Here is a 20,740-nt window from a genome sequence, read left to right as displayed (position 1 = left end):
AACTCAGAGTCACACTGGTATACACACACTCAAACACTCAGTGTTTTATGAGGACCCTCATAAACAGATGCACGCACTGCCCCACTCATGGCACGTGGCCTTACCAGACACATTGTCATGCATTCTCAACGAAATTCCTAGACACACATGAGACAGAGGCACATTGCCATGTGTGGGATGACGTGGGCCTGTGGCATCTCACTGATGAGAAGCTAGCCCTGTGGGACAGAGGGACAGCACAGGCAGATGTACAGCTTCCCAACGGAACCATTGGTAACGCTCAGGCCACCTGAGCACCTGAGTACGTTTGTGACACATTCCCCTGAATTCTTCTCAATTCCTCAGGTGCAAAGGCCTAGCCAGGCTTGCCTTAGACATGGAGAAGAAGACCTTCCTTTCTAGTGAGGTGTGGAGAATGATGGCGGGCTCTGTGGAAGAAGAGTGGCCCAGGACGGGGACCCTGCACACGGATCACAAGGAGGTAAGACTTTCGTTGTCTGAAAGTGAGCCAATGGGACTAGAAGGTCCTGGGCTGGCCTGAGGCCCTGACAGTTGCCTTGTGCTCATGGCGAGGGGCAATGGCTCCCCAAAAATATTGCCCATGCCTCTTGGTCAGGTGCATGGCTCTGGATGGTCTCCAGGGTGTTGGAGGGTGCTGAGGCCACGGGGAGACGCTATGAGCTGTTCAGCCTTCATAGTTCAATTTACCAGGAGGCTGAGAAAGTGCTTGGATCGATGGTGACTCCCTCAATCTGCATTCCTTGGAAAAGCTGAACAAAATGAGTGAGCACTCCCTACCATCGTTCTCATCGAAACTGAGGTCCAGCACGTTGTCTCTCCCAGGGAAGGAAGGAGTGAGGGACAGCTTCACCTTGGTCATGCCACACGTTTGCAACCACCACCACCAACAACAACGCCATCTCTACCCAAGGGCGTTGGGATCAGGGAGCCTGGCAGAGGGCTGAGGGCCCAGAAAACGTGTGCCCTCCTTTGGTGGAAGTCCATGACAAGTTGGTCCTCTGTGGTATGGTTGGTTTTTGATGGTGTCTCAGACAGCCCTCAGCCAAGCGGTAGGAGTTGCGTTAGGCCAGGTTGGGAGGGACTTGAGAGTGTCTGTGTTGGAGCAAGTCAGCCAGTCTGATGATTGAGCCAAAGCTCCTGGCGGTGTGCTCAGTGCCTCCCTTTCAGGGCCGGGCGCCACCAGTGTACAGGTGGACTCCCATCCGGGCAAGCGGGAATCTTTGCCTGAGGCCTCTGACTTGAGTTCTCAATGAGAGCTGAACAGGGTTGGGGGAAGACAGAAAAGGCACTGGGTAGAGCTGATGCATTTGACAATGCCTGAATAAATCTGAGACCAGGTAAGGACAGACACAAAGACTTGCACACACACACGAAAACATACACACACACACATACACAAAAACATACACCCACACACACACAGACGCACACACCACACATGCAAGGGGATCCAGGAGAGTTGTGGTGTACGTTCAAAGCAGGAGTGTTGACGTTCTGCTGGCCACTGGGATGAATGAGAATGGCAATGACTAGGGAGTCCACAGGACAGGTGGGTACAGGAAGCCGGCGGCCTCCCTAAGTTCGTATGGTGTTTTGAAAACCAATGGGTCAGTGCTTGGTGGGCTGTATGGGGCCCCACCACCTTTCCACATGGGCTGTGATTTACAGCCTTAAGAAACCACCTGCTGATGGTGCCGAGAGCCTTATGTGACGAGCCCCTGGCCACTACTTTCCTAAAGAAGGGCTCTCCTGGGCATCTACTCTGTGCCTGTGAGAGGTATGCAGGCCATTGCCATCCTGGCCCTTCTTTGCCGGTTGGCCTTGCAGACACTGACCATGCGGACCTTGCCTCCTGGGTTTGGAGCTCCTGTATAAAGGTGTCACCCAGGGGGGCCCTTAATTCAGTGCTGGGGTGGCTACTTCCTGCTCTGTGACCACAAGACTTTTTTGGGATAGCCTGCAGACCGTGCAGGACAGGCCATAGGGACCCTGATAACAGTCAGGTGTAGCCACATTTCATGGTCATGGAGCTTGGCGCACGTCCTCCTCTTTGTGGGAAGGCACCGGTCCTCCTTTGTGTGTGCCTCTCACCTGTGGGACTGTGGCCATGCTTCTGCATCAGAAGCACTGTGTGGCACCTGTGTCTGCCGATGGATTGGCCCTGCCTTGAGTCCCACAATGTGGATGCCTGTGAAGAACATGCCGCATGTTGCTCGTCTCGCGGAGGATCCCAGTCCCTGACACAGGTGTCCTGTTCGAGGGCAGTGGTGACTTTCCCTGCAGGGATGAGGACTCAAAGACATGGTCCTGGAGGCGGCAACCTAATGATGGCACATGTTCCAGAGGCCATGCTCATGAAGCACAATGGCCATGAAAATGTCAGTTCCCTTGACGGTAGCGCCTGTGGTTCCCTTGGTTGTTGCACCTCTCTCAGTGTAGCATGGGCATCACTTGCCTAGGACTGTTGTGCACGCACAACAAGAGCCAAATGATGCTGTGTGCAGTACGGGTCATCTGTCCGACCTTTGTGTGGCCACCTCGCCTCAATAGGTTTTGTGGAGGCCTGAGGTATGAACCCAGGACCTGAGTCATGTTAGCCTGCACAAGGGCTCTTGCCTTGTCCCGTGGTCGATGAGGTTTCATGCTGCACTCCGGACCCAGCCCAGCTAACGGTGTGACCTAGTCTACATCGATGTTACTTCGACAGTCGAAAGTGAGTTTTTGGAGGAGAGTCATTGGGCTATGTATTGCCAGAGGGCTTTGGACACTTGGTGTCTCAGGCCTTGGCAGCCCCGCCCCCCGAGATAAATCCCATATTCTCATGCGATTGCGTGCCAGGGTCTGAGGCCACGAATACCCGGATGGGCCATGTGCTTTGTGGAGATGAACTCCAAACATGAGTACCTGAACCATGGCCAGCCACCCTGCCAGCTTGTCCTGCACACGCACACACGTGCACACCTGCTAATAAACCCATAGAGTCACTCCAATGCACACACACTCAAGCATACCCACAGAGGCCCCTTATAAACAGACGCACTCTCGGCTCCACTCAAAGAATGTGGCCTTACCAGACACATTGTCATGCATTCACAAAGAAATTCCTAGACATACATGAGACAGAGGCACATCACCACATGTGGGATGACGTGGCCCATGGCATCTCACTGAAGAGCAGCTAGCCCTGTGAGACAGAGAGACAGCACAGGCAGATGCAAAGTTTCCCCACAGAACCATTTGGAACGCTCAGGCCACCTGAGTGCCTGGGTGCATTTGTGACATATTCGCCCAATTTTTCCACACTTCCTCAGGTGCGGAGCTGTCGACACAGAAAAGACCTTCCTTTCTAGTGAGGTGTGGCGAGATGATAGTGGGACCTGTGGAAGAAGAGTGGCCCAGGACAGGGAACCTGCACACAGATCACCAGGAGGTAAGCCTTTCATTGTCTCAAAGTGAGCTGATGGGACTAGAAGGTCCTGGGCTGGCCTGAGGCCCTGGCAGTTGCCTTGTGCTCATGGCGAGGGGCGATTGTTACCCCAGAGGATTGCCCATGCCTCTTGCTTAGGGTCATAGCTCTGGATGGTATCCAGGGTGCTAGAGGGTGCTGAGGCAACAGGGAGATCCTATGAGCTGTTCAGCTTGCATCGTTTAATTAACCAGGAGTCCGGGAATGTGCTTGGATTGATGATGACTCCTTCAATCTGCATTCCTTGGAAAAGCTAAACAAAATGAGTGAGAAATCCCTACTGTCGTTCTCACTGAAACTGAGGTCCAGCATGTTGTCTCCCAGGGAAGGAGGAGTGAGGGACAGCTTCACCTTGGTCATGCCACACGCTCACAACCACCACCCCCAACAACACCATCTCCACCCAGGGGCCTTGAGATCAGAGAGCATGGTGGAGGGCTGAGGACCCAGAAAACATGTGCTCTCCTAGGGTGGGTGTCCTCAACTTGGTGGGCCTCTGTGGCATGGCTGAGCTTTGGCGGCATCTCTGACAGCCAGTGCAAAGACAACAGTAAAGTGTTAGGAGTTGCATACGCAGCGTTGGCTGCTCCTCGAGAGTGTCTGTGCCAAAGCACGTCAGCCAGGCCAATGACTGAGCCAGAGATTCTGGCATTGTGTGCGGTGCCCCCATTTTCAGTGCCAGGCATCCTGGGGTTACAGATGGACTCCCGTCCGGGCAAGCTTCAATCTTTGCCTGAGACTTCTGACCCGAGTTCTGAATGAAAGCTGAACAGGGTTGGGGGAAGACAGGAAAGGCACCTGGTAGGGCCGGTGCATTTGACAGCACCTGAATTCATCTCGGGCCAGACAAGGACAGACACACAGACTCACACGCACACACGAAAACAAAAAACACATGCACACACACACAGACGCAAACACCACACATGCAAGGAGGTCCAGGAAATCTCGTGGTGTACGTTCAGGGAAGGATTGTAGCCTCTCTGCTGGCCACTGGGAAGAATGGGAATGGCAGGGCCCAGGGAGTCTAGAGGACAGGTGGGTGCGGGCAGCTGGTGACCTCCCTACACAGGGATGGTGTTTCGAAAACCAGCGGGTCAGTGCTTGGTGGGCTGTGAGTGGCCCCACCACCTTTCCACATGGGCTGCGAGTTACAGCCTGAAGAGGCTGCTGGGCAAGGGGCTGCGGCTCTGTCCAACGCGCTCCTGGCCACTACTTTCCTGAAGAAGGGTTCTCCTGGGCATCTACTCTGTGCCTGTGAGTGGTATTACAGCCATTACCACCCACCGCTAGCTTCTCTGGCTGACTTTGCAGACCCTGGCTGTGCAAACCTTACCTCTTGTGTTGAGGGGCTCCTGCATAAAGGAGTCCACCCAGGGCAGCACGTGATTCAGCATCCGGGATGGCTCCTTCCTGCTCTGTGGGCACAAGACTTCTCTGGGCTATGCTGCAGACCATGCAGGACAGCCACAGGGACCCAATAGTAGTCAGGGAATCCCCATGTCCCGGCCGTGGAAATTGGCCCACATCCTCCTCTTCGTAGGAAGGGCACCAGTCCTCCTTTGAGTGTGCTTCAGGCTTGAGGGACTGTACCCCTGCACCAGAGCCACTCTGTTGAGCCTGTCTTTGCCAATGTTCGGGCCCTACCTTGAGTCCCACATTGTAGATATCTGTGAAGAGCATGCCACGTGTTGCTGTTCTTGCTGAGGATCCCAGCCCCAATGTGAGAGTCCCATTCGAGGTAAGTGGTGACTTTCCCTGCAGTGATGAGGACTCAATGACATGGATCTGGATGCAGCAGCCCGACTGATGGCACGTGTTCCTGGAGTCCGAGCCCATGAATCACAAAGGCTGTGGATATGCCAGTTCCCTTGGCAGTAGTGCATCCACGGTTCAGTTGGCTGTTCATTGGCTCTCAGTGTAGCATGAGCACCACTTGCCTAGGGCTGTTCTGCCGGAACACCAAGAGCCTTATTGTCGTGTCTGCGGGACGGGTTGCCTGGCCGACCTCTGTGTGGCCACCTCGTCTCAATAGGGCTTTGTGGAGGTCTGAGGTGTACAGCCAAGGCTTGCCGGCCTGCATGAGGGCTCGTTGCCTTTCCCTTTGGTCACTGAAGTTTCGTGCTCTGTCCCGGACCTGGCTCAGCTAACGGAATGACCTAGGCCACATCGACATCGCTTTGAAGGTCGAATGTGGGTTTTCTGAGGGGAGTCGTTGTGCTGTGCATTGCCAGAGGGCTTTGGACACATAGTGTCTAATGCCTTGGCGGTCTCCCACAGGGTCAATCGCGTCATCTCGTGCCACTGCATGCCAGGGTCAGAGGCCATGGTTCCCAGATGCGCCATGTGCTTTGCGGAGATGAACTCCAAACATGAGACCCTGAGTCATGGCTGGCCAACCTGCCAGGCTGCCCTGCAAATGCACTTACGTGCCAAACTGCTAATAAATCCATAGAGTCACACTGATGCAACACACTGAAACACCCACACAGTGGGCCACAGACAGGCACACAAACAGCCCCACTCATTGCACGTGGGCTACTGGTCACATTGTCACCCACACACAAGGAAATTCCTAGACACACATGAAACAGAGGAACATTGCCATGTGTGGGATGATGTGGGCCCATGCCATCTCACCGATGAGAAGCTAGCACTGTGGGACAGAGGGATAGCACAGGAAGATGCAAAGCTTCCACATGGAACCCTTCAGAACACTCAAGCCATCTGAGTAACTGGGTGGGTTTGTGAACCATTCACCTGATTTCTCCATACTTCCTCAGGTGCGGCCAACCTGCCAGCCTGCCCTGCACACGCACACATGTGCACACCTGCTTGCTGGTAAACCCATAGAGTCACACTGATGCACACACACTCAAACACAACCACAGAGGGCCCCACACAAACAGACGCATGCACATCCCCACTCATGGCGTGTGGTCTTACCAGAAACATTGTCATATTCTAACAAGGAAATTCCTAGACACACATGAGACAGAGGCACATCCCCTTGTGTGGGATGACGTGGGCCCGTTCCATCTCACTGATGAGCAGCTAGCCCTGTGGGACAGAGGGACAGCACAGGGAGATGCAAAGCTTCCCCCACGGAACCGTTTGGATCGCTCAGGCCACCTGAGCACCTGGGTGGGTACGTCACACATTCGCCTGATTTCTCCACACCTCCTCAGGTGCTGAGGCCTAGCTAGGCTTCCTGTTGACATGGAGAAGACGACCTTCCTTTGCTTTCCATGGTGGTGTGGAGAGATGCTGGCGGGCCCTGTGGAAGAAGAGTGGTCCAGGACGGGGAACCTGCGCACGGATCACCAGAGGTAAGCTTTTGTTGTCTCAAAGTGTACTGATGGCACTAGAAGGTCCTGAGATGGCCTGCAGACCTGCCAGCTGGCTTGTGCTCCTGGCCATGGACGTTGGCTCTCCAAGAAGATTGCCTTTGCCTCTTGCTCAGGGGCATAGCTGTGGATGGTGTCCACGGTACTGGAGGGTGCTGAGGCCACGGGGAGACCCTATGAGCTGTTCAGCCTGCGTAGTTCAATATACCAGGAGGCCGAGAAAGTGCTTGGATCGATGATGACTCCCTCAATCTGCATTCCTTGGAAAAGCTGAACAAAATGAGTGAGAACTCCCTGCCGTCGTTCTCATCGCAACTGAGGTCCAGCACGTTGTCTCCCCCAGGGAAGGAAGGAGTAAGGGACAGCTTCGTCGTGCCACACGCTAGCAACCACCACCACCACCACCACCACCACCACCACCATCTCCACCCAAGGACCCTGGGATCAGAGTGCCTGGCGGAGGGCTGAGGGCCTAGAAACCGTGTGCTCTCCTTGGGTGGGAGTCCTCGACTTGGTGGTCCTCCATGACATGTCTGGGCTTTGGTGGCGTCTCAGACAGCCAGCAGCCAAGTGATAGGAGTTGCGTTAGGCGGCTTTGGCAGGGTCTTGAGAGCATCTATGTCAGAGTACATCGGCCAGGCCAAAGATTGAGCCAGTTCTCCTGCTGGTGTGTGGTGCCCCCCTTTCAGGGCCAGGTGCCGCCGGTGTACAGGTGGACTCCCGACCGGGCAAGGAGCAATCTCTGTCCCAGGCCTCTGTCCCACGTTCTCAGCTGAGCGCTGAACAGGGTTGCGGGAGGACAGGAAAGACACCAGATGGGTTCGGTGCATTTGATAGAGCCGTAATTCATCTGAGGCCAGACAAGGACAGAGACACACAACTCGCACGCGCACACGAATACACATACAAACATACAGAAGGACACACACTGTCACACACACGCTCACACACTCATAGTCGCATGCACAGGCATGCAAACACAAACACACACACACACACACACACACACACACACACACACAACAAACACACCAGGAAGTCCAGGAGAGCTCATGGTGTACGTTCAGGGCAGGAGTGTAGAAGCTTTGCTGGCCACTGGGAAGAATGGGAATGGCAGGGCCAAGGGGGTCCGGAGGAAACGTGCGTGCGGGCAGGGCAGCTGACGGCCTCCCTACCCCTGGATGGTGTTACGAAAACCAACGGGTCAGAGCTTCGTGGGCTGTTTGCGGCCCCACCACCTTCCCCCATGGGCTGCGATTTACGGCCTTACGGGGCCGCCTGCCGATGGTGCCGAGGGCTCTGTCCGACCCACCCCTGGCCACGACTTTCCCAAAGAAGGGCTCTCCTGGGTGTCTACCCTGTGCCTGTGATAGCCTTGCCGGCCATTGCCACCCTGGTTGTCCCTCCCTTTGCCAGCTGGCCTTGCATACTTGGCCGTGCAGACCTTGTTTCCTGGCCTGCCGGGCTCCTGCGTGAAGGCATCCACCCAGGGCAGCCCTTGGTCAGCATCCGGAGTGGCTCCTTCCTGCTCCGTGGGCACAAGACGTCTGTGGGCTAGGCTGCAGACTGTGCAGGACAGACCACAGGGACCCGATCGTAGTCAGGTGGAGCCTCGTGTCAAGGCTGTAGGGCTTGGCCCTTGTCCTCCTCTTCATGGGAAGGCACTGGTTCTCCTTTGTATGTGCCTCTCACCTATAGTAATGTGGCCATGCCTCTGCACCAGAGTCTAAACACCACCTGTGTTTAGCCTGTCTCTGCCAATGGACAGGCCCTACCTTGAGTCCCACAGTATAGACGCCTGTGAAGACCATGCCACGTGTTGCTGTTCTTGCTGAGGATCCCAGCCCCTGACGTGGGAGTCCCGTTCGAGGGCAGAGGTGACCTTCCCTGCAGTGATGAGGACTCAGGACATGGACCCGGATGTGGCAGCCTGACTAATGGCAGGTGTTCCCCAGAGGCCGAGCCCGTGAGGCACAATGGCCGTTGACATGCCAGGTCCCTTGTCAGTAGCGCTCCCCCGCTTCAGGCGGCTGTTGTTTGGCTTTCAGTGTGGCATGGGCACCACTTGCCTAGGGCTGTTCTGCCCACACGCGAAGAGCCAAATTGTCATGTGCGTGGGACCAGTCACCTGTCCGACCTTCGTGTGGCCACCTCTTCTCATAGGGCTTCGTGAAGGCCTGAGGCGTGCATCCATTCATTATCTGAGGCCCGCTGCCCTCACAGGGCTCATTGCCTTTCCCCATGGTCGCTGAGGTTTCATGCTGTGCCCGGTAACGGCACAGCTAATGGGGCAACGTAATCCACATCGACATCGCTTCGAAGGTGGAAAGTGGGTATTTGGAGGAGAGTCCTTGTGCTGCGCTTTGCCAGAGGGCTTCGGACACGTGGTGTCTCAGGGCTTTGCAACGTCCCCTGAGGTCAGTCACGTCATCTCATGCTATTACGTGCCAGCGTCTGAGGCCATGGATCCCCGGATTGCCCATGTACTTTGCGCTGATGAACTCTAAACGTTAGCTCCTGAGCCACGGATGGCCAGCCTGCCAGCCTGCCAGCCTGCCCTGCACACGCACACATGTGCACACCTGCTTGCTGGTAAACCCATAGAATCACACTGATGCACACACACTCAAACACAACCACAGAGGGCCCCACACAAACAGACGCATGCACATCCCCACTCATGGCGTGTGGTCTTACCAGAAACATTGTCATATTCTAACAAGGAAATTCCTAGACACACATGAGACAGAGGCACATCCCCTTGTGTGGGATGACGTGGGCCCGTTCCATCTCACTGATGAGCAGCTAGCCCTGTGGGACAGAGGGACAGCACAGGGAGATGCAAAGCTTCCCCCACGGAACCGTTTGGATCGCTCAGGCCACCTGAGCGCCTGGGTGGGTACGTCACACATTCGCCTGATTTCTCCACACCTCCTCAGGTGCTGAGGCCTAGCTAGGCTTCCTGTTGACATGGAGAAGACGACCTTCCTTTGTTTTCCATGGTGGTGTGGAGAGATGCTGGCGGGCCCTGTGGAAGAAGAGTGGTCCAGGACGGGGAACCTGCGCACGGATCACCAGAGGTAAGCTTTTGTTGTCTCAAAGTGTACTGATGGCACTAGAAGGTCCTGAGATGGCCTGCGGACCTGCCAGCCGGCTTGTGCTCCTGGCCATGGACGTTGGCTCTCCAAGAAGATTGCCTTTGCCTCTTGCTCAGGGGCATAGCTGTGGATGGTGTCCAGGGTACTGGAGGGTGCTGAGGCCACGGGGAGACCCTATGAGCTGTTCAGCCTGCGTAGTTCAATATACCAGGAGGCCGAGAAAGTGCTTGGATCGATGATGACTCCCTCAATCTGCATTCCTTGGAAAAGCTGAACAAAATGAGTGAGAACTCCCTGCCGTCGTTCTCATCGCAACTGAGGTCCAGCACGTTGTCTCCCCCAGGGAAGGAAGGAGTGAGGGACAGCTTCGTCGTGCCACACGCTAGCAACTGCCACCACCACCACCACCACCACCACCACCAGCAACACCACCACCACCATCTCCACCCAAGGGCCCTGGGATCAGAGTGCCTGGCGGAGGGCTGAGGGCCTAGAAACCGTGTGCTCTCCTTGGGTGGGAGTCCTCGACTTGGTGGTCCTCCATGACATGTCTGGGCTTTGGTGGCGTCTCAGACAGCCAGCAGCCAAGTGATAGGAGTTGCGTTAGGCGGCTTTGGCAGGGTCTTGAGAGCATCTATGTCAGAGTACATCGGCCAGGCCAAAGATTGAGCCAGTTCTCCTGCTGGTGTGTGGTGCCCCCCTTTCAGGGCCAGGTGCCGCCGGAGTACAGGTGGACTGCGGACCGGGCAAGGAGCAATCTCTGTCCCAGGCCTCTGTCCCACGTTCTCAGCTGAGCGCTGAACAGGGTTGCGGGAGGACAGGAAAGACACCAGATGGGTTCGGTGCATTTGATAGAGCCGTAATTCATCTGAGGCCAGACAAGGACAGAGACACACAACTCGTACGCGCACACAAATACACATAGAAACATACAGAAGGACACACACAGTCACACACACGCTCACACACTCATAGTCGCATGCACAGGCATGCAAACACAAACACACACACACACACACACACACACACACACACACACACACAACAAACACACCAGGAAGTCCAGGAGAGCTCATGGTGTACGTTCAGGGCAGGAGTGTAGAAGCTTTGCTGGCCACTGGGAAGAATGGGAATGGCAGGGCCAAGGGGGTCCGGAGGAAACGTGCGTGCGGGCAGGGCAGCTGACGGCCTCCCTACCCCTGGATGGTGTTACGAAAACCAACGGGTCAGAGCTTCGTGGGCTGTTTGCGGCCCCACCACCTTCCCCCATGGGCTGCGATTTACGGCCTTACGGGGCCGCCTGCCGATGGTGCCGAGGGCTCTGTCCGACCCACCCCTGGCCACGACTTTCCCAAAGAAGGGCTCTCCTGGGTGTCTACCCTGTGCCTGTGATAGCCTTGCCGGCCATTGCCACCCTGGTTGTCCCTCCCTTTGCCAGCTGGCCTTGCATACTTGGCCGTGCAGACCTTGTTTCCTGGCCTGCCGGGCTCCTGCGTGAAGGCATCCACCCAGGGCAGCCCTTGGTCAGCATCCGGAGTGGCTCCTTCCTGCTCCGTGGGCACAAGACGTCTGTGGGCTAGGCTGCAGACTGTGCAGGACAGACCACAGGGACCCGATCGTAGTCAGGTGGAGCCTCGTGTCAAGGCTGTAGGGCTTGGCCCTTGTCCTCCTCTTCATGGGAAGGCACTGGTTCTCCTTTGTATGTGCCTCTCACCTATAGTAATGTGGCCATGCCTCTGCACCAGAGTCTAAACACCACCTGTGTTTAGCCTGTCTCTGCCAATGGACAGGCCCTACCTTGAGTCCCACAGTATAGACGCCTGTGAAGACCATGCCACGTGTTGCTGTTCTTGCTGAGGATCCCAGCCCCTGACGTGGGAGTCCCGTTCGAGGGCAGAGGTGACCTTCCCTGCAGTGATGAGGACTCAGGACATGGACCCGGATGTGGCAGCCTGACTAATGGCAGGTGTTCCCCAGAGGCCGAGCCCGTGAGGCACAATGGCCGTTGACATGCCAGGTCCCTTGTCAGTAGCGCTCCCCCGCTTCAGGCGGCTGTTGTTTGGCTTTCAGTGTGGCATGGGCACCACTTGCCTAGGGCTGTTCTGCCCACACGCGAAGAGCCAAATTGTCATGTGCGTGGGACCAGTCACCTGTCCGACCTTCGTGTGGCCACCTCTTCTCATAGGGCTTCGTGAAGGCCTGAGGCGTGCATCCATTCATTATCTGAGGCCCGCTGCCCTCACAGGGCTCATTGCCTTTCCCCATGGTCGCTGAGGTTTCATGCTGCGCCCGGTAACGGCACAGCTAATGGGGCAACGTAATCCACATCGACATCGCTTCGAAGGTGGAAAGTGGGTATTTGGAGGAGAGTCCTTGTGCTGCGCTTTGCCAGAGGGCTTCGGACACGTGGTGTCTCAGGGCTTTGCAACGTCCCCTGAGGTCAGTCACGTCATCTCATGCTATTACGTGCCAGCGTCTGAGGCCATGGATCCCCGGATTGCCCATGTACTTTGCGCTGATGAACTCTAAACGTTAGCTCCTGAGCCACGGATGGCCAGCCTGCCAGCCTGCCAGCCTGCCCTGCACACGCACACATGTGCACACCTGCTTGCTGGTAAACCCATAGAATCACACTGATGCACACACACTCAAACACAACCACAGAGGGCCCCACACAAACAGACGCATGCACATCCCCACTCATGGCGTGTGGTCTTACCAGAAACATTGTCATATTCTAACAAGGAAATTCCTAGACACACATGAGACAGAGGCACATCCCCTTGTGTGGGATGACGTGGGCCCGTTCCATCTCACTGATGAGCAGCTAGCCCTGTGGGACAGAGGGACAGCACAGGGAGATGCAAAGCTTCCCCCACGGAACCGTTTGGATCGCTCAGGCCACCTGAGCGCCTGGGTGGGTACGTCACACATTCGCCTGATTTCTCCACACCTCCTCAGGTGCTGAGGCCTAGCTAGGCTTCCTGTTGACATGGAGAAGACGACCTTCCTTTGTTTTCCATGGTGGTGTGGAGAGATGCTGGCGGGCCCTGTGGAAGAAGAGTGGTCCAGGACGGGGAACCTGCGCACGGATCACCAGAGGTAAGCTTTTGTTGTCTCAAAGTGTACTGATGGCACTAGAAGGTCCTGAGATGGCCTGCGGACCTGCCAGCCGGCTTGTGCTCCTGGCCATGGACGTTGGCTCTCCAAGAAGATTGCCTTTGCCTCTTGCTCAGGGGCATAGCTGTGGATGGTGTCCAGGGTACTGGAGGGTGCTGAGGCCACGGGGAGACCCTATGAGCTGTTCAGCCTGCGTAGTTCAATATACCAGGAGGCCGAGAAAGTGCTTGGATCGATGATGACTCCCTCAATCTGCATTCCTTGGAAAAGCTGAACAAAATGAGTGAGAACTCCCTGCCGTCGTTCTCATCGCAACTGAGGTCCAGCACGTTGTCTCCCCCAGGGAAGGAAGGAGTGAGGGACAGCTTCGTCGTGCCACACGCTAGCAACTGCCACCACCACCACCACCACCACCACCACCAGCAACACCACCACCACCATCTCCACCCAAGGGCCCTGGGATCAGAGTGCCTGGCGGAGGGCTGAGGGCCTAGAAACCGTGTGCTCTCCTTGGGTGGGAGTCCTCGACTTGGTGGTCCTCCATGACATGTCTGGGCTTTGGTGGCGTCTCAGACAGCCAGCAGCCAAGTGATAGGAGTTGCGTTAGGCGGCTTTGGCAGGGTCTTGAGAGCATCTATGTCAGAGTACATCGGCCAGGCCAAAGATTGAGCCAGTTCTCCTGCTGGTGTGTGGTGCCCCCCTTTCAGGGCCAGGTGCCGCCGGAGTACAGGTGGACTGCGGACCGGGCAAGGAGCAATCTCTGTCCCAGGCCTCTGTCCCACGTTCTCAGCTGAGCGCTGAACAGGGTTGCGGGAGGACAGGAAAGACACCAGATGGGTTCGGTGCATTTGATAGAGCCGTAATTCATCTGAGGCCAGACAAGGACAGAGACACACAACTCGTACGCGCACACAAATACACATAGAAACATACAGAAGGACACACACAGTCACACACACGCTCACACACTCATAGTCGCATGCACAGGCATGCAAACACAAACACACACACACACACACACACACACACACACACACACAACAAACACACCAGGAAGTCCAGGAGAGCTCATGGTGTACGTTCAGGGCAGGAGTGTAGAAGCTTTGCTGGCCACTGGGAAGAATGGGAATGGCAGGGCCAAGGGGGTCCGGAGGAAACGTGCGTGCGGGCAGGGCAGCTGACGGCCTCCCTACCCCTGGATGGTGTTACGAAAACCAACGGGTCAGAGCTTCGTGGGCTGTTTGCGGCCCCACCACCTTCCCCCATGGGCTGCGATTTACGGCCTTACGGGGCCGCCTGCCGATGGTGCCGAGGGCTCTGTCCGACCCACCCCTGGCCACGACTTTCCCAAAGAAGGGCTCTCCTGGGTGTCTACCCTGTGCCTGTGATAGCCTTGCCGGCCATTGCCACCCTGGTTGTCCCTCCCTTTGCCAGCTGGCCTTGCATACTTGGCCGTGCAGACCTTGTTTCCTGGCCTGCCGGGCTCCTGCGTGAAGGCATCCACCCAGGGCAGCCCTTGGTCAGCATCCGGAGTGGCTCCTTCCTGCTCCGTGGGCACAAGACGTCTGTGGGCTAGGCTGCAGACTGTGCAGGACAGACCACAGGGACCCGATCGTAGTCAGGTGGAGCCTCGTGTCAAGGCTGTAGGGCTTGGCCCTTGTCCTCCTCTTCATGGGAAGGCACTGGTTCTCCTTTGTATGTGCCTCTCACCTATAGTAATGTGGCCATGCCTCTGCACCAGAGTCTAAACACCACCTGTGTTTAGCCTGTCTCTGCCAATGGACAGGCCCTACCTTGAGTCCCACAGTATAGACGCCTGTGAAGACCATGCCACGTGTTGCTGTTCTTGCTGAGGATCCCAGCCCCTGACGTGGGAGTCCCGTTCGAGGGCAGTGGTGACCTTCCCTGCAGTGATGAGGACTCAGGACATGGACCCGGATGTGGCAGCCTGACTAATGGCAGGTGTTCCCCAGAGGCCGAGCCCGTGAGGCACAATGGCCGTTGACATGCCAGGTCCCTTGTCAGTAGCGCTCCCCCGCTTCAGGCGGCTGTTGTTTGGCTTTCAGTGTGGCATGGGCACCACTTGCCTAGGGCTGTTCTGCCCACACGCGAAGAGCCAAATTGTCATGTGCGTGGGACCAGTCACCTGTCCGACCTTCGTGTGGCCACCTCTTCTCATAGGGCTTCGTGAAGGCCTGAGGCGTGCATCCATTCATTATCTGAGGCCCGCTGCCCTCACAGGGCTCATTGCCTTTCCCCATGGTCGCTGAGGTTTCATGCTGCGCCCGGTAACGGCACAGCTAATGGGGCAACGTAATCCACATCGACATCGCTTCGAAGGTGGAAAGTGGGTATTTGGAGGAGAGTCCTTGTGCTGCGCTTTGCCAGAGGGCTTCGGACACGTGGTGTCTCAGGGCTTTGCAACGTCCCCTGAGGTCAGTCACGTCATCTCATGCTATTACGTGCCAGCGTCTGAGGCCATGGATCCCCGGATTGCCCATGTACTTTGCGCTGATGAACTCTAAACGTTAGCTCCTGAGCCACGGATGGCCAGCCTGCCAGCCTGCCAGCCTGCCCTGCACACGCACACATGTGCACACCTGCTTGCTGGTAAACCCATAGAATCACACTGATGCACACACACTCAAACACACCCACAGAGGGCCCCACAGAAACAGACGCATGCACATCCCCACTCATGGCGTGTGGTCTTACCAGAAACATTGTCATATTCTAACAAGGAAATTCCTAGACACACATGAGACAGAGGCACATCCCCTTGTGTGGGATGACGTGGGCCCGTTCCATCTCACTGATGAGCAGCTAGCCCTGTGGGACAGAGGGACAGCACAGGGAGATGCAAAGCTTCCCCCACGGAACCGTTTGGATCGCTCAGGCCACCTGAGCGCCTGGGTGGGTACGTCACACATTCGCCTGATTTCTCCACACCTCCTCAGGTGCTGAGGCCTAGCTAGGCTTCCTGTTGACATGGAGAAGACGACCTTCCTTTGTTTTCCATGGTGGTGTGGAGAGATGCTGGCGGGCCCTGTGGAAGAAGAGTGGTCCAGGACGGGGAACCTGCGCACGGATCACCAGAGGTAAGCTTTTGTTGTCTCAAAGTGTACTGATGGCACTAGAAGGTCCTGAGATGGCCTGCGGACCTGCCAGCCGGCTTGTGCTCCTGGCCATGGACGTTGGCTCTCCAAGAAGATTGCCTTTGCCTCTTGCTCAGGGGCATAGCTGTGGATGGTGTCCAGGGTACTGGAGGGTGCTGAGGCCACGGGGAGACCCTATGAGCTGTTCAGCCTGCGTAGTTCAATATACCAGGAGGCCGAGAAAGTGCTTGGATCGATGATGACTCCCTCAATCTGCATTCCTTGGAAAAGCTGAACAAAATGAGTGAGAACTCCCTGCCGTCGTTCTCATCGCAACTGAGGTCCAGCACGTTGTCTCCCCCAGGGAAGGAAGGAGTGAGGGACAGCTTCGTCGTGCCACACGCTAGCAACTGCCACCACCACCACCACCACCACCACCAGCAACACCACCACCACCATCTCCACCCAAGGGCCCTGGGATCAGAGTGCCTGGCGGAGGGCTGAGGGCCTAGAAACCGTGTGCTCTCCTTGGGTGGGAGTCCTCGACTTGGTGGTCCTCCATGACATGTCTGGGCTTTGGTGGCGTCTCAGACAGCCAGCAGCCAAGTGATAGGAGTTGCGTTAGGCGGCTTTGGCAGGGTCTTGAGAGCATCTATGTCAGAGTACATCGGCCAGGCCAAAGATTGAGCCAGTTCTCCTGCTGGTGTGTGGTGCCCCCCTTTCAGGGCCAGGTGCCGCCGGAGTACAGGTGGACTGCGGACCGGGCAAGGAGCAATCTCTGTCCCAGGCCTCTGTCCCACGTTCTCAGCTGAGCACTGAACAGGGTTGCGGGAGGACAGGAAAGACACCAGATGGGTTCGGTGCATTTGATAGAGCCGTAATTCATCTGAGGCCAATCAAGGACAGAGACACACAACTCGCACGCGCACACGAATACACTTACAAACATACAGAAGGACACACACAGTCACACACACGCTCACACACTCATAGTCGCATGCACAGGCATGCAAACACAAACACACACACACACACACACACACACACACACACAACAAACACACCAGGAAGTCCAGGAGAGCTCATGGTGTACGTTCAGGGCAGGAGTGTAGAAGCTTTGCTGGCCACTGGGAAGAATGGGAATGGCAGGGCCAAGGGCGTCCGGAGGAAACGTGCGTGCGGGCAGGGCAGCTGACGGCCTCCCTACCCCTGGATGGTGTTACGAAAACCAACGGGTCAGAGCTTCGTGGGCTGTTTGCGGCCCCACCACCTTCCCCCATGGGCTGCGATTTACGGCCTTACGGGGCCGCCTGCCGATGGTGCCGAGGGCTCTGTCCGACCCACCCCTGGCCACGACTTTCCCAAAGAAGGGCTCTCCTGGGTGTCTACCCTGTGCCTGTGATAGCCTTGCCGGCCATTGCCACCCTGGTTGTCCCTCCCTTTGCCAGCTGGCCTTGCATACTTGGCCGTGCAGACCTTGTTTCCTGGCCTGCCGGGCTCCTGCGTGAAGGCATCCACCCAGGGCAGCCCTTGGTCAGCATCCGGAGTGGCTCCTTCCTGCTCCGTGGGCACAAGACGTCTGTGGGCTAGGCTGCAGACTGTGCAGGACAGACCACAGGGACCCGATCGTAGTCAGGTGGAGCCTCGTGTCAAGGCTGTAGGGCTTGGCCCTTGTCCTCCTCTTCATGGGAAGGCACTGGTTCTCCTTTGTATGTGCCTCTCACCTATAGTAATGTGGCCATGCCTCTGCACCAGAGTCTAAACACCACCTGTGTTTAGCCTGTCTCTGCCAATGGACAGGCCCTACCTTGAGTCCCACAGTATAGACGCCTGTGAAGACCATGCCACGTGTTGCTGTTCTTGCTGAGGATCCCAGCCCCTGACGTGGGAGTCCCGTTCGAGGGCAGAGGTGACCTTCCCTGCAGTGATGAGGACTCAGGACATGGACCCGGATGTGGCAGCCTGACTAATGGCAGGTGTTCCCCAGAGGCCGAGCCCGTGAGGCACAATGGCCGTTGACATGCCAGGTCCCTTGTCAGTAGCGCTCCCCCGCTTCAGGCGGCTGTTGTTTGGCTTTCAGTGTGGCATGGGCACCACTTGCCTAGGGCTGTTCTGCCCACACGCGAAGAGCCAAATTGTCATGTGCGTGGGACCAGTCACCTGTCCGACCTTCGTGTGGCCACCTCTTCTCATAGGGCTTCGTGAAGGCCTGAGGCGTGCATCCATTCATTATCTGAGGCCCGCTGCCCTCACAGGGCTCATTGCCTTTCCCCATGGTCGCTGAGGTTTCATGCTGCGCCCGGTAACGGCACAGCTAATGGGGCAACGTAATCCACATCGACATCGCTTCGAAGGTGGAAAGTGGGTATTTGGAGGAGAGTCCTTGTGCTGCGCTTTGCCAGAGGGCTTCGGACACGTGGTGTCTCAGGGCTTTGCAACGTCCCCTGAGGTCAGTCACGTCATCTCATGCTATTACGTGCCAGCGTCTGAGGCCATGGATCCCCGGATTGCCCATGTACTTTGCGCTGATGAACTCTAAACGTTAGCTCCTGAGCCACGGATGGCCAGCCTGCCAGCCTGCCAGCCTGCCCTGCACACGCACACATGTGCACACCTGCTTGCTGGTAAACCCATAGAATCACACTGATGCACACACACTCAAACACACCCACAGAGGGCCCCACAGAAACAGACGCATGCACATCCCCACTCATGGCGTGTGGTCTTACCAGAAACATTGTCATATTCTAACAAGGAAATTCCTAGACACACATGAGACAGAGGCACATCCCCTTGTGTGGGATGACGTGGGCCCGTTCCATCTCACTGATGAGCAGCTAGCCCTGTGGGACAGAGGGACAGCACAGGGAGATGCAAAGCTTCCCCCACGGAACCGTTTGGATCGCTCAGGCCACCTGAGCGCCTGGGTGGGTACGTCACACATTCGCCTGATTTCTCCACACCTCCTCAGGTGCTGAGGCCTAGCTAGGCTTCCTGTTGACATGGAGAAGACGACCTTCCTTTGTTTTCCATGGTGGTGTGGAGAGATGCTGGCGGGCCCTGTGGAAGAAGAGTGGTCCAGGACGGGGAACCTGCGCACGGATCACCAGAGGTAAGCTTTTGTTGTCTCAAAGTGTACTGATGGCACTAGAAGGTCCTGAGATGGCCTGCGGACCTGCCAGCCGGCTTGTGCTCCTGGCCATGGACGTTGGCTCTCCAAGAAGATTGCCTTTGCCTCTTGCTCAGGGGCATAGCTGTGGATGGTGTCCAGGTTACTGGAGGGTGCTGAGGCCACGGGGAGACCCTATGAGCTGTTCAGCCTGCGTAGTTCAATATACCAGGAGGCCGAGAAAGTGCTTGGATCGATGATGACTCCCTCAATCTGCATTCCTTGGAAAAGCTGAACAAAATGAGTGAGAACTCCCTGCCGTCGTTCTCATCGCAACTGAGGTCCAGCACGTTGTCTCCCCCAGGGAAGGAAGGAGTGAGGGACAGCTTCGTCGTGCCACACGCTAGCAACCGCCACCACCACCACCACCACCACCACCACCACCAGCAACACCACCACCACCATCTCCACCCAAGGGCCCTGGGATCAGAGTGCCTGGCGGAGGGCTGAGGGCCTAGAAACCGTGTGCTCTCCTTGGGTGGCAGTCCTCGCCTTGGTGGTCCTCCATGACATGTCTGGGCTTTGGTGGCGTCTCAGACAGCCAGCAGCCAAGTGATAGGAGTTGCGTTAGGCGGCTTTGGCAGGGTCTTGAGAGCATCTATGTCAGAGTACATCGGCCAGGCCAAAGATTGAGCCAGTTCTCCTGCTGGTGTGTGGTGCCCCCCTTTCAGGGCCAGGTGCCGCCGGAGTACAGGTGGACTGCGGACCGGGCAAGGAGCAATCTCTGTCCCAGGCCTCTGTCCCACGTTCTCAGCTGAGCGCTGAACAGGGTTGCGGGAGGACAGGAAAGACACCAGATGGGTTCGGTGCATTTGATAGAGCCGTAATTCATCTGAGGCCAGACAAGGACAGAGACACACAACTCGTACGCGCACACAAATACACATAGAAACATACAGAAGGACACACACAGTCACACACACGCTCACACACTCATAGTCGCATGCACAGGCATGCAAACACACACACACACACACACACACACACACACAACAAACACACCAGGAAGTCCAGGAGAGCTCATGGTGTACGTTCAGGGCAGGAGTGTAGAAGCTTTGCTGGCCACTGGGAAGAATGGGAATGTCAGGGCCAAGGGCGTCCGGAGGAAACGTGCGTGCGGGCAGGGCAGCTGACGGCCTCCCTACCCCTGGATGGTGTTACGAAAACCAACGGGTCAGAGCTTCGTGGGCTGTTTGCGGCCCCACCACCTTCCCCCATGGGCTGCGATTTACGGCCTTACGGGGCCGCCTGCCGATGGTGCCGAGGGCTCTGTCCGACCCACCCCTGGCCACGACTTTCCCAAAGAAGGGCTCTCCTGGGTGTCTACCCTGTGCCTGTGATAGCCTTGCCGGCCATTGCCACCCTGGTTGTCCCTCCCTTTGCCAGCTGGCCTTGCATACTTGGCCGTGCAGACCTTGTTTCCT

At 56.7% G+C, this 20,740-nt stretch overlaps 1 long non-coding RNA gene and 7 other non-coding genes across 11 annotated transcripts in view; all 8 read left to right on the top strand.

The window, feature by feature from the left end:
* LOC140615792 (uncharacterized) overlaps window positions 1-20,740 on the top strand; it is a 78,127-nt gene that overhangs the window by 37,083 nt on the left and 20,304 nt on the right. For all 4 annotated transcript variants that reach the window (XR_012016266.1, XR_012016276.1, XR_012016271.1 and 1 more), the window contains 7 exons: window positions 346-481; window positions 3,333-3,451; window positions 6,676-6,816; window positions 9,774-9,914; window positions 12,894-13,034; window positions 16,010-16,150; window positions 19,119-19,259. This is a non-coding gene — a long non-coding RNA (uncharacterized lncRNA). The remainder of the gene's footprint in view (window positions 1-345; window positions 482-3,332; window positions 3,452-6,675; window positions 6,817-9,773; window positions 9,915-12,893; window positions 13,035-16,009; window positions 16,151-19,118; window positions 19,260-20,740) is intronic.
* LOC140623874 (small nucleolar RNA SNORD116) lies at window positions 730-824 on the top strand. Its single transcript, XR_012023406.1, has one exon. It is a non-coding gene; the product is annotated as a small nucleolar RNA SNORD116 (small nucleolar RNA).
* Window positions 3,700-3,794, top strand: LOC140623885 (small nucleolar RNA SNORD116). Its single transcript, XR_012023412.1, has one exon. It is a non-coding gene; the product is annotated as a small nucleolar RNA SNORD116 (small nucleolar RNA).
* Window positions 7,064-7,158, top strand: LOC140623838 (small nucleolar RNA SNORD116). Its single transcript, XR_012023376.1, has one exon. It is a non-coding gene; the product is annotated as a small nucleolar RNA SNORD116 (small nucleolar RNA).
* On the top strand, window positions 10,162-10,256 carry LOC140623833 (small nucleolar RNA SNORD116). Its single transcript, XR_012023369.1, has one exon. It is a non-coding gene; the product is annotated as a small nucleolar RNA SNORD116 (small nucleolar RNA).
* On the top strand, window positions 13,282-13,376 carry LOC140623831 (small nucleolar RNA SNORD116). Its single transcript, XR_012023365.1, has one exon. It is a non-coding gene; the product is annotated as a small nucleolar RNA SNORD116 (small nucleolar RNA).
* Window positions 16,398-16,492, top strand: LOC140623827 (small nucleolar RNA SNORD116). The gene has a single exon (XR_012023353.1). It is a non-coding gene; the product is annotated as a small nucleolar RNA SNORD116 (small nucleolar RNA).
* On the top strand, window positions 19,507-19,601 carry LOC140623820 (small nucleolar RNA SNORD116). Its single transcript, XR_012023347.1, has one exon. It is a non-coding gene; the product is annotated as a small nucleolar RNA SNORD116 (small nucleolar RNA).

The sequence above is a fragment of the Canis lupus genome, chromosome 2 (assembly GCF_048164855.1).
Source record: "Canis lupus baileyi chromosome 2, mCanLup2.hap1, whole genome shotgun sequence".
NCBI lineage: Eukaryota > Metazoa > Chordata > Mammalia > Carnivora > Canidae > Canis > Canis lupus.
The sequence above is the reverse complement of the archived record's forward strand: the minus strand, read 5'-3'. Positions and strand labels throughout refer to the sequence as shown.